Source organism: Fukomys damarensis, unplaced genomic scaffold, assembly GCF_012274545.1.
Source record: "Fukomys damarensis isolate Sample0158 unplaced genomic scaffold, DMR_v1.0_HiC HiC_scaffold_2, whole genome shotgun sequence".
NCBI lineage: Eukaryota > Metazoa > Chordata > Mammalia > Rodentia > Bathyergidae > Fukomys > Fukomys damarensis.
The window spans coordinates 49,654,170-49,665,543 of record NW_022900914.1 but is presented as its reverse complement, the minus strand read 5'-3'; the positions used below and the strand labels follow the sequence as shown (position 1 = coordinate 49,665,543).

General features: G+C 41.7%; 1 long non-coding RNA gene across 5 annotated transcripts in view; it reads right to left on the bottom strand.

The window, feature by feature from the left end:
- LOC104867249 overlaps positions 1 to 6,471 on the bottom strand; it is a 27,247-nt gene extending 20,776 nt beyond the window's left edge. For all 5 annotated transcript variants that reach the window (XR_004517692.1, XR_004517694.1, XR_004517696.1 and 2 more), the window contains exons 1-2: positions 6,029 to 6,471; positions 78 to 206 (exon numbers count right to left, since the gene is read on the bottom strand). This is a non-coding gene — a long non-coding RNA (uncharacterized LOC104867249). The remainder of the gene's footprint in view (positions 1 to 77; positions 207 to 6,028) is intronic.
- Positions 6,472 to 11,374: the final 4,903 nt, after the last annotated feature.

Sequence of the window (11,374 nt, the reverse complement as noted above, 5' to 3'; positions counted from 1 at the left end):
TGGGCCGCGCAGGGGCGGGCGCCCTCAGGGTCGGGGGGCTCCGCCTCAGCGCTGGACCCCGGGTTTGTCCAACCCACCTGAGTTCCTCAGCTGGCAGTGTTCGCCTGGTCTTAGAATGCCTGCGCCTGAGTCCTCCAGATCTGCTAGGGTCCCCTTCTTTCCCGGGAGTGTGCCACAGGTTTTCTGTGGGAACATGGTTGAGAAATCTGTGCCACATGAAAAAAACAAATAGAGAACTCAAGCGTGGAGGCCTGGACGTGGGTTTAGTGTGTGTGTAGTCCCTCTTCGGTGTCCGCCTTAGCTGGTGAGATGACCCTGCTGAAGTCATCTTGCCCAGCCCTCTTGACTTTAAGGCAGGACCACAGTTAAATCACACAGACGAGTAACTTTGCTATTTTAAAAACAATGTTTAATAAGTTTTATTTTATTTAATTTCGTTCCCTCCCTCATACCCCCTCCCGTCCCTAGGTACAAAAGCTTTGTTTCCATTTTTCCTTCTATTTTCATTTTTTTTCTTGTCCCTTCCTTTCTTCCCCCCTCGTTCCCCTTCTCATTTATCTTTGCTGTTTTTAAGGAGGCAGAGATTTAGAAACTTACTCTCTCATTGCAGTGAGAACAGAGAGTGCTTATTGACCACTTGCTACAATGGTATATGTAAAGCACTGAAAGTGGAAGAGCTGTGAAGATTGACATTCTTTGCCCGTGCACTGGCATAGCCTAAGCTGTAGAATGTTAAAAGAGATAATTTAAAAAATAAAAAATAAAAAGCATTTGGTGCTCCAATGTGTTTGGAAAATTAATGGTTAAAGTTTTCTGTACTGTGGACCATTTCAGAGCCTGCAGTATGCTAATGTTATGTATCAGGAATATCCAACTGGGGGTATTTATGACGAGTTTCCCAGAGTTTACTGGGAAATACATACTGATTTTCTTGGGTGGTGCCTCTGTTTAATGTGTGGTGCTGTCTGGCATATGTAGTTTCAGAATTAGAAACTCACTGTGTGGAAGGGCATTGTAGGTTGGTACTTTTCCAGGGTTAATGAGGTGTTGTTAAAGTACAGATTCTGATCGGTTCTAAATTTCTAACAAGTTCCTAGGCGATGCTAATATTTCTGGTCCATGGACCTCACTCTCAGTAGCAAGGGCATTGGTCACTGGATTGAAAGTTAGCTCCCACTCTCCAAATGGCCGCCTTGGGTGAGTCATTTCATCTGTCCAGGTCTTAAAATAGGAGTCTGGACTAGGAGATCTTTAAAGCTCCTTTCAGATCTATAACACTGTAATTCTAGTCCAGTTATCCTTGTGATAGTTGAATTCTATGTGATATATTCCTGTCAACTCAGCAAATTTTGTACTTTGGCTTAAACATTTCTAATAATGAGGAATTAGATATAAAGCATCCCAGTGCATTCCTGGGATAGCATAAGGATGTTCTTCAGGTTGCTGAAATACATTTCTGCAACTTTCATCTTGTTGGTTCTAGGTTATTTCTTAGAATCAAACAAACAATACAAAAAAAACTTTAAAAGTTGACTCTTAGCCTGGTATGGTGGCATGTGGTTCTAGTCCCAGAAGACTAGAAGGCCGAGGCAGGAAGATTGTAAGCTCAAGCCTAGCCTGGATAACTTGGAACCTTTCTGAAAATAAAAAGATAAGAAAGCTGGGGATATAGTTCAGTGCAAAAGCTCTGGGTTCAATTCCTAGTATTGTTAAAAAAGTTGATTCAAAATTTTATATGACAGCTATTCCTTCCCCCTCCTCATATTTAAGAAATTTCTTTCTGCTGGGGATTTAGCTCAGCGGTTCAGCCACTTGCCTCGCAAGCACAAGGTCCTGAGTTTGATCCCTGGTACCAAAAAAGAAAAATAAAAAAGAAAGTTCTTTCTTAAATTAGTCCTCATTCTTCATGTAATAGGGCTTTAGCTGGATTTTGAGGGATGGGTATGGCTTGCAAGACTAGAAAATGCATCCTAGGTAGCTCAAAATGGTGCAGAGATGAGACTGCATATGTCAGATCCAGGATTTTTGAGGATTTATTTGTCTTACTGTGGTGTATAAGGTTGTTGGAAGTGAGGAAGAAAGGCAGAGTCAGGCTTCACTTACTGGTAATAGAAAACTTAGGTAGATGATAATAGTAATGCCTTGTTTTTATGTACAACATTATAGATCACAAAACTTTTTCCCCTTTGGCAGTACTGGTGATTGAATCTATGGCCTTTGAACTGAGCTATACTCCCCCTTCCCCGTTTTTTGGCAACATGGTCTCACTAAGTCACTGAATCACCCACGCTGGGCTTAAATTTATGATACTCATGCCTCAGATTCCCAAACTGCTAGAAGCACAGGCATATGCCATCATGGCTGCTCCAGATCGTAGAACTTTTCATGGGCCTGATATCATTTGATTTAATAATCTTGTGATGTAGCAGAACAGCAGACAAGGCACCAAAAAGGATGACAAAAATGATCTGCCTTCATTTAAAAGCTATTGAATGGCATACCAAAATGATGACATTGGTAATGGAGGAAAAAGTAAAGATGCTGGAGGTAATACTAAGCAAGAATTTATAGATTAGGTCTGACTGGATATGAGGATGCAAAGAAGAAGTGTATAGAAGAGTCAGAGTAGTGGGGAGAGTCATACATAACACCATTGACAGCTGCCACTCTAGTTTTTTTTGTCTGTCATTGCTAGAGTCTGCTTAGAGTTATAAATTGGGAGGGATTATAGTAGGTGATTCCCAGTTGCTTGGCCTGTCTGTAGTTACTAAGTAGTTCTGTGGGGCTTGGGATTACTGTCTCATACCAAGGGAAGTAGAAATGGGTCCTCAATGTCCCTGAAGAGGTAAGAGAAGAGAGATGATTCAAGTCAAATCTATCTGGGGCCCTTGCCGTCTTGGAGATTCTCACTTTGGCTTAATACCATTTTCCTTTTGAAGTTCAGGCTGGTACCAGCTGACCATGGCTGATGGCCAGATAAGGTATCCAGTCTGCCCTTTTGACTGCCTCCCAACCTAGAGGCTTCGCTGAAACAGAGCAGGTCCTTGCTGTTCTCAAAGCCTCAACACTGTTTCCTGGAAGATCTGGTGTGCTTTGCATATAGCCCTCTCTGATTCTCTTACTTGAGGTTTAATGTCACTGCCAAATTCCATAGGTCCTGGGGCTGTCCATGAACTTTTAGTTTATCATTCTTCTACCTGGAAAGGAAAGAGCTATATCTACTGTGTGTGTGTGTGTGTGTGTGTGTGTGTGTGTGTGTGTGTGATGTGTCTGGAAAATCTTAGGGAGTAACATGATAATATTTTGGGGTGCTAACTGTGGAAATAGGGGAAGAATCTGGATTAGGGATTTTGGGAGACTCTTGTAATAAGAGTGGTAAGGGGGCCAGGATTTAGCTCAGTGGTTCTGCTATCTGCCTCACAAGCACCAGGGCCTGAGTTCAATCCCTGGTACCAAAAAAAAAAAAAAAAAAAAGGAATGTTCTGACTTTTGGGCTGGGGATTTGGCTCAGTGGTTCTACCACCTGCTTCGAAAACACAAGCACCTGAGTTTGATCCCTGGTCTCAAAAAAAAAGTAGGAGCTGGGCATGGTGGCACAGGCCTGTAATCTGAGTACTCTGGGAGGCTGAGGTGGGAGGATTATAAATTCAAGCCCTGTTTGGGCAATTTAGCAAGACTCTTGTCTCAAAAAAATAAAAGGGCTGAGGATGTAGCCCAGTACAAAATCCCTGGGTTCAGTCCCCTTTCCACTACACATACACATTAGTTAGGGCAGAATGCAGAATGCTGAACTAAAGATTAGGCCAATGAGATGGAAAGGAGGGGATAAATCTGAGCAACTTCACAGAGATGGAATTAACCTGAGTAATGACTAGTTGGTTGTTAAGAACAAGAGAGGGAATTGTTGAGGTTTTTTCTGTTTGTGTGGGTGGTGGTGCCAGAAGCAAAGAGGGGCTATAGAAGAGGAACCTCTATGTGCTGCCAAAGTGACCACAAAGAGAACCTCTTTTGAGGGGCAAGACCTAGAATGTTTTGGATCATCTTGAGCTTGTGGGGTCTGTGGCACTTGGTGAACAGGTAGAGATATAAGTCTGAGGTTCAGAAGATAATGTCTACCTAGGGCTGGTAGGTGTAGGTGGTAGTTGAAGTTTTGGGAATGGATGACCTCTCCAAGCCACACGCATACAAGGCTGGAATGGTAGAGGAGACCAGAGGGATAGTTGTACAAGGCCAAAAAGAATGTTGCCTGGGAAGTTGAGAAAGGAGAAAATTCCAGGGAAGGGATAAGCAGTTCCAGTTGTTGTAGGGAGGTCAAGTAGAATGTGTTTGGAAAATGCACCTTGAGGTTGGGTAGTTAGGAGATTGTGGGCTCTTTTTGTGAACAGCTTCAGTGGGGTGGTAGGGGCAGAGTGAGATTGCAGTGGTTTGAGTTGTAAATGGAAACTGACGGTAGGGAGCATGTACTTACCCTGAGAAGTTTGGCAGGGAAGGGAAGAATAGAGATGGTGGCTGCTTATGGAGGAGGTGTTAGGGACTAGAGACAGTTTTCCCTAGAACATGAGTCCTGAGCATGGTTTCCTGGTGACATGTAAGAACCAAAAGAGGAGGTGCACTAGAAGAAGGCATTAGAGAAAAGAAGATTGCTAAATTGGGTCCTCAGAGAAGGGTAGAGAGGTGGGTCTGAGTACAAGGGGACACAATTCCTTTAAAGGGGAATGGAAAAAAGGAAGGAATTCAGGAAGAAAGTCCTTGATGGTTCAAGACAGGGACTTGCTCTGTAGTTCAGGCTATTCTTTTTTTTTCTTTTTTTTTTTTTTTTTTTTTTTTGTTTGAATTTCTAAATTTGTATGTTATTTTAGGATGTATGAGTCAGATGAAAAACTGTATTTTTTTTTTTTTTTTTTTTTTTTTTTTTTTAGTACTGGGGATCGAACTCAGGTCCTTGTGCTTGCAAGGCAGGTAGTGGAACTACTGAGCTAAATCCCCAGCCTGTTCAGGCTATTCTTGAGCTCATTATGTAGCTCCAGCTGGCCTTGAACTCAGGGCAGTCCTGCCTCAGCCTCCTAAGTGCTGAGATTATAGGCCTGTGCCACCACACCCAGCTAAATATATCTACATTTACAAAAACTTCTTATTAGGCTCAGTTTTCTTTCTTAGCCTAGTACTTGTAGTTATTAGGGTGGGGATGCTGATGTGGGCTCCTTAAGAAACAGGGACTTGAAAGTGGTAAAGGAAGCTAGTGGTAAAGGAACCACTCAGAAGAATTGAGGTAAACTCCAAGAGTGTGTCAGTATTCTCTGAATTGACATCTTATACTTAAGGCTTCTCCCAGTCTTCCTCACAGTGAAAATGGCTTACATTAATTGAGTGCTTCACACCATGTATTGTTTTAAGCTCTTTTCAGGCATTCTTATGTGATTTTAAGTAACAGTCCTTTTAGAAAAGTATTGTCCCTGTTTTACAAAAGGGAGAACTGAGGCATGGAAGATTACTTAAGCTTTATAGTATTTATATTCTGCAAAAATGACATTCCTTCTCTGGAGTCATCAGAGAAAGCAGAAATTTAATCTTAACTCCCAATTTTTAGACCTTGAAGCTGCTAAGCAGTCACTTCATATGCTACTCTGTGAGCATCATGTTAGCATGGATCGGGAGAACAGTGGGTTCAGTGTTAGCTGCTAGCCTTTTGCAAGTACACAGGGAACTCTGAAATCCTTGAGTGCTTTTCCAGCATTCTGACTAGAAAGACAAGTGACTGTTAGTGATTTGTCAGGCTAAGACTGTGTCGCCTGAGATAATGAATAAGGAGACCTTGTTCTCGTCTTCATCACCCCGAAAAATTTTTTCTACCACTTAGTTATGAGACTAGGCAGACTTATAACCTTACATAATAACCTAATGCTTATTAATTCACCTTATGTGTTTCCCCAGTGCATATGATAGATAGAATTTGCAGGTAAGGTGCACACCTGACTAAAGTGAAAAGGGAGAATGATGGGATGGCAGGGTGGAAGACAAATGAGCTTACCTTTTTCTGCTGCAGCCACTGAAGCATCATCTCTGTGTCCTTCCTCTTGAGGTTGCCATGGTTACGCCTTTGCATGATAGTTCGAGGAGATTGATTTCCATTATGATCTGATGATGATGTGGTTTTAGAAAGAGAAAAGATAGAATGATCTGCTTCTGGGGAGTGGCCCCGGTGAGCTGCCCAAACAGCAGAGCCTGGGAGAGCCTAGCAGAAGCCGAGGTGGCTGTGGCTTTGTTGGCTGCTTTGGCTTTTGCTGAAGTTGTGAAATGGTGCATCTTTCTCTTTAGAGCGCAGGCTCGGGATTCCCTGTCTGCAGGGTCCTAGTGCCAGGAACTTGTTGGTTGATTCAAGGAAAGAAACCAGCAGGAACTTCAAAACAGGCTAAGTGGGACTCCTGCTGTTACTGGGAGTGTTGCTATTCTTGAGTACTGGGCCTAGCACTTCCCGCAATTCTATAGAAGTTCCTTTGTTGAAGATGAGTGAGGTATACTGTATAGCTTTTCTTCCTGACTCTAGAGGTGGACCTGGAAGTGATTAGGTATGTTTTGGAGAGTGGGACACTTTGGGAGCAGGTAAACCTATATTCAGACTGGGAATAGGTTGCATACATTTCTTGGAATAATGGAGTTGAGAGGTGAAAGAAGTCCATTTAGGGTCTATTCATCTGTATGAGATCTGTAAGGTAGATACAGAAGTAGAATTTAGGAACAAAAGGCTATATGCATGTTATTTTTCTGGGCTCCTGTGGGTATCTGGAATCCAGTTTCACCCTCCTGGCCTCCATTTCCTTCTCAGCAGACCTTTTCCCTTCCTTGCTCCTGATGAGTTTACACCCATACTTCTTATTTCATCCTTACTAGTACTTTTAGAGATGTATATTTTGTCCTGTTGTCATACTGCCTGAGTTTCAAAGCAGATCTTCTATGAGTTGGACGAGGCAAAGCAGATGGTTGAGTTAGCCCAGTATTAAGGTTTGGTGAGGTACGACAAGAAGAGATTAAGGTATTGGGATGCTGGAGTGTCAGGAAAAGTGAGGTAGAAATGGTTCTGGCCAGATAGAAAGGGTAGAAACAGAAAAGAAGCTTTTTCTCCCTGTTTGTTCCTCCTTACTAAAAAATCTGCTTATTTCCCTGCTATTTTCTGAAAATTTCTTGAAGATTATTGGTAACTTGTTAGCCACATACAAAGATTTTTCTCTCTTCTTCCCATTTTTCCTAGATATTTTAGTAGTACTTAATATTATTGAGGAGGAAAATGCATTAGAATTGCAAGGAGTATCTGTCTTCTCTCTGGCTGAAAACATGTAACTCAGGGGAGTCCTATGGGATGTACACTGGGCCTAATAGTGCTATGGAAGGGGCACCTACCTGTACAGCTAGTCAGATGTGCCTTTTTGCTGTTTTTGGCTGTAAGACTTAGACAAATCATTTGACTTCTGAGTCTTGGTTCTGTTGCCTAAAGATTGAAGGCAACGGAATCTGTTTTGACTACATCAAAGATACTAGTTTTGTTGGAAATATTTTATTTTGAGATAATTAATACACTTTCATGCAGTCAAAAAAATAGTACAGAGATTGTAATGCCCTTAGTTCTCCATAGTAGTTAACATTTTGCAAAATGGTTGTACAATATTACAAGTAGGACATTGACATAGATGCAGTCAATATTCTGAATACACACATACACAGTTCTAAACAGTTCCATCACTCTAAGGAGCTCTCATATTGCCCCTTATAGTTCCATCCCCTCTCCATTTTCTGTTTTTACTCCTCCTAATTCGTAATTACTTGCCATTAAGTACTTACCATATTTGAAAGAGGTACTGAGATATATGTGTTAGTATCATAGGCAGATTTGCTCCAGGGAAGGCCGTAAGTACAGGGCTGATTTTTTTCTCTTCTGAGATGCTCATTTTACCTTCCTGTTGCCCAAATTCTGTAATGTTTCAAGTATCATTCTTCCTTTACTCATGCTTGAAAATGCCTCATTCATTTATTTGCCTATTAATTAATATATTCACCCTCTAATCATTTATCCTAGCAACATTTGAGTTTGTCCTGTGTAGAAAGCATCATTGATACACCATTGTAATAATGATGGAGATGATATCTATAATATATTGAACCATGTTTTTTGTCAGGTATTTTGCTAAATGCTTTACTTAAGTCTTACTCGTTATAGCATCCCTGTAAAGTAGCATTATTTTCTCCTCTTTGCAAACGAAGTAACTGGGGCTCAGAAAGTTAAATATTTTGCTCAGAGCTCTACAGATGAAGAAATAAGAGACCCTGAGCTACATCTAGGTCTGTTTCCAGAGTCATGCACTGCCCCTTTCCTGTGTCAGATCTGTCCCAGCGCCTTCTCAGAGCTGTTCTGGTACTCTCTCTCTGAATTAACGTCTTCTTCAGATCCTTCTGAGTCCATGTTCATTATTGCAGCAGTCTCCTTGCTGTAATCTCATCTTTGCCAAGTTGCTGCTGCCTCTATTGTATCCTGCACATGCCACCAGTTTGATCTTCCTAAAATAATTTCACTGTGCCACTCTATTGCTGAGGAATGAGACTAGCTTCCTGTTGTTATTGGATCAAGTCCATCTGTCTCTGCCTGATGGTAAATTCCCTGTATATTCATACTTTCCTCCTAGTACATCTCAGTAAATATTTGACTCCATGAGCTAAGGACAGCTGGATCATAAAGAGGGAAGTTGTGGGCTTTGCTTTAAAAGTCTTTTAATGTGATAGAACTCATTTAGAATTTTTCTCTTCAGCTAAGCTAGTCTTTAATACACCAAGCAGAATTATTTCTGTCTCTGCTCATACTGTGTTCACAACTTACTGTGCTTTATAGGCTTTTCCTCCACATAGCAAAACAACAAATGAAACAATGCTGTGGTGGCTCATACCTGTAATGCCAGCACTCGGGAGGCTGAAGCAGGAGGATCAATGCCAGTTCAGGGCCAGCCTGGGCTACATAGTGAGTTCAAGGCTGGCTTGAACTACATAGTGAGACTTTTTCCCCAAAAAAACAAAACAACACCATGATTCAAGGTATAGTTGGGTACCCCTTTTCTTTCCAGTGCATATTTTTTCTATCTGTAATGCCTTATAATATTTATTGTCTAGACATTTTAAGATTTGATACCAACCAGGTGTGCACACCTGTAATCTCAGCACTCAGAAGGCTAAGGCAGGAGGATCACTCGGAGTTTGAGGTCTGCCCTGGACATAGTGCAAGGCCTGCCTCAGGTACATAATGAGACCCTCTTTCCAAAAAAACTCTCTAGCATTCTGTTAGTAATAATTCTTTGTATTTTTTTGCAGCTTTCCTATTCTTTATTTCATCTTTCTTTTTTACCCCCAATAATTGGGATTGAACACAGGGCCTTATACAGAACTACATCCTCAGTCCTTTTTTATTTTGAGACAGGGCTTTGCACAGTTGCCCAGGCTGGGACCAAACTTGAGAGCCTCTTGCCTCAGCCTCGTAGAGTGCTAGGATTACCAGATGTGTCACCACATCTGGCTTTATTTTACAAAATAGTTTTATGTACTTAATCTTTTTTTTTTTTTTTTTTTTTTTTTTTTTGAGACAGGGTCTCACCATGTAGTTGAGACTGACCTGGAATTCACTGTGTAGCCCAGGCTGGTCTTGAACTCACAGCGATCCTCCTGCCTCAGCCTCCTGAGTGCTGGGATTACAGGCATGTACCACCATGCCCAGCTTAATCTTTTTTTTTTTTTTTTAGTCTCATAACACAAATATAGATATGGCAGATATTTTCCCCATTTTATAGAAGAATAAGCATCTTTCAAGAAGATAGCAACTATGCATGTGTCAATCTTGAATTGTAAGGCTGTTCTTAGATCTGAGGTCTCTGTTGACTTTTTGAAGGCAGTGTGGTCTAGAGAAAACCTGGCTTTGGAAGCCAAGTGATGTGTGGGAACAGTGAGGGATAGTAGAAAACACAGAAGGCTCTGTGTTAGGTTTTGGTTTCACTCTACCTTCTGTGTAACTTCAGAGAAGTCACTCAGTTCTGTTTCCTTGTCAGTATCACACCTCTCTATGGCATTATTGTAATGTCAAAACATGACGATGGCGCTGTTCTTAGGTAGCTTTTATCGAACACTTACTAAATACCAGGCACTATCCTAAATATGGATTTCCCCAGCTAGTCTTCACACATCTGAGAAATGTTCTATGATTGTTTCCAATTAACACAAAGTTGAGGCACAGAGATGTTAAGAACTAGACCAAGTTTATGCAGCTACCAAGTGATAAGCTAGGAGAGCAGCCTGAATTTAGAATCAGTGCTCTCAGCTATGCTACTGTGGAACAGTGTTTCTAAGGTACTCTGTAAACTGTAAGCATCTGAACATGTCAGACCAAGCCTGGAAGGCCTGAGTGGCCCTGCTGACAATAGAATGATAGCCAACAGAAAGGATTACAGCCCAGAACACCTCTCTTGTATCTTTAATCCTGTCCAGACCCCTAGGAAAAATCTCTCCTTCCCTGCAATATCTGGGGAGGGAGGAACATGGAGATACATAGCCCCTAGGAGAAAGCATAATCTCACCAGAAAAGCATTATCTCAGCTGGGTGTGGTAGCATAGACCTATAATCCCAGCCCTCTGGGAGACCAAGCAGAAGGATCACAAGTTCAAGCCCAACCTGGACAGTTTAGTAAGACCTGTCTCAACATAAAAAATGGCTGATTGCCAGGGATATAGCTCAGTGACACAGTGCCTGCCTGGCAAGTGGGAGGTCCTGAGTTTGATCCCTGGTACCAAACAAAAAAAAAGGCTGGGGATGTAACTTAGTCTGAAGTCCCTGGGTTCAGTCCTCAGCTGTACCCCCTACCCCATTCATACAAAACCCTAATCTCACTAATTTTCAATAGTTTATTATAAAAGTAACATGATTAAGGACTTTTTTGTACTATTGAAAAATAAAAAAAAAATCTCATTGGATATGTTAGTGGGCAGGTCCAAGAAACAATACAAGGGCAGATGGTTGAGGTGGACTCAGCCTTAGGCTACCAGGGGGAAAGTGGGACCCTGTGCTTGTAAACACTGCTCTTAGTAATCCAGTTGGATTTGATACTGTTGGGCTTCAGAACCTAACCTGTATAACAATTAAAAGGGAGAAAGAATGATTGTGACACCTGTGCTAGTGTGTGTGTTGTGTGTGTGTACCTTGGGTAAGTGTGTGAAATTGCCCCCATTACTCCCCTTCCTTTGCTGTTTTTGGGCAGAGCCTGACTCCTCTGATATAATATGAAATTGAAATCCAGACCCTGACTCCATAGTTTAGAGAGGAGAAAGAGAGAGAAGTACTAAGCGGGGGTGG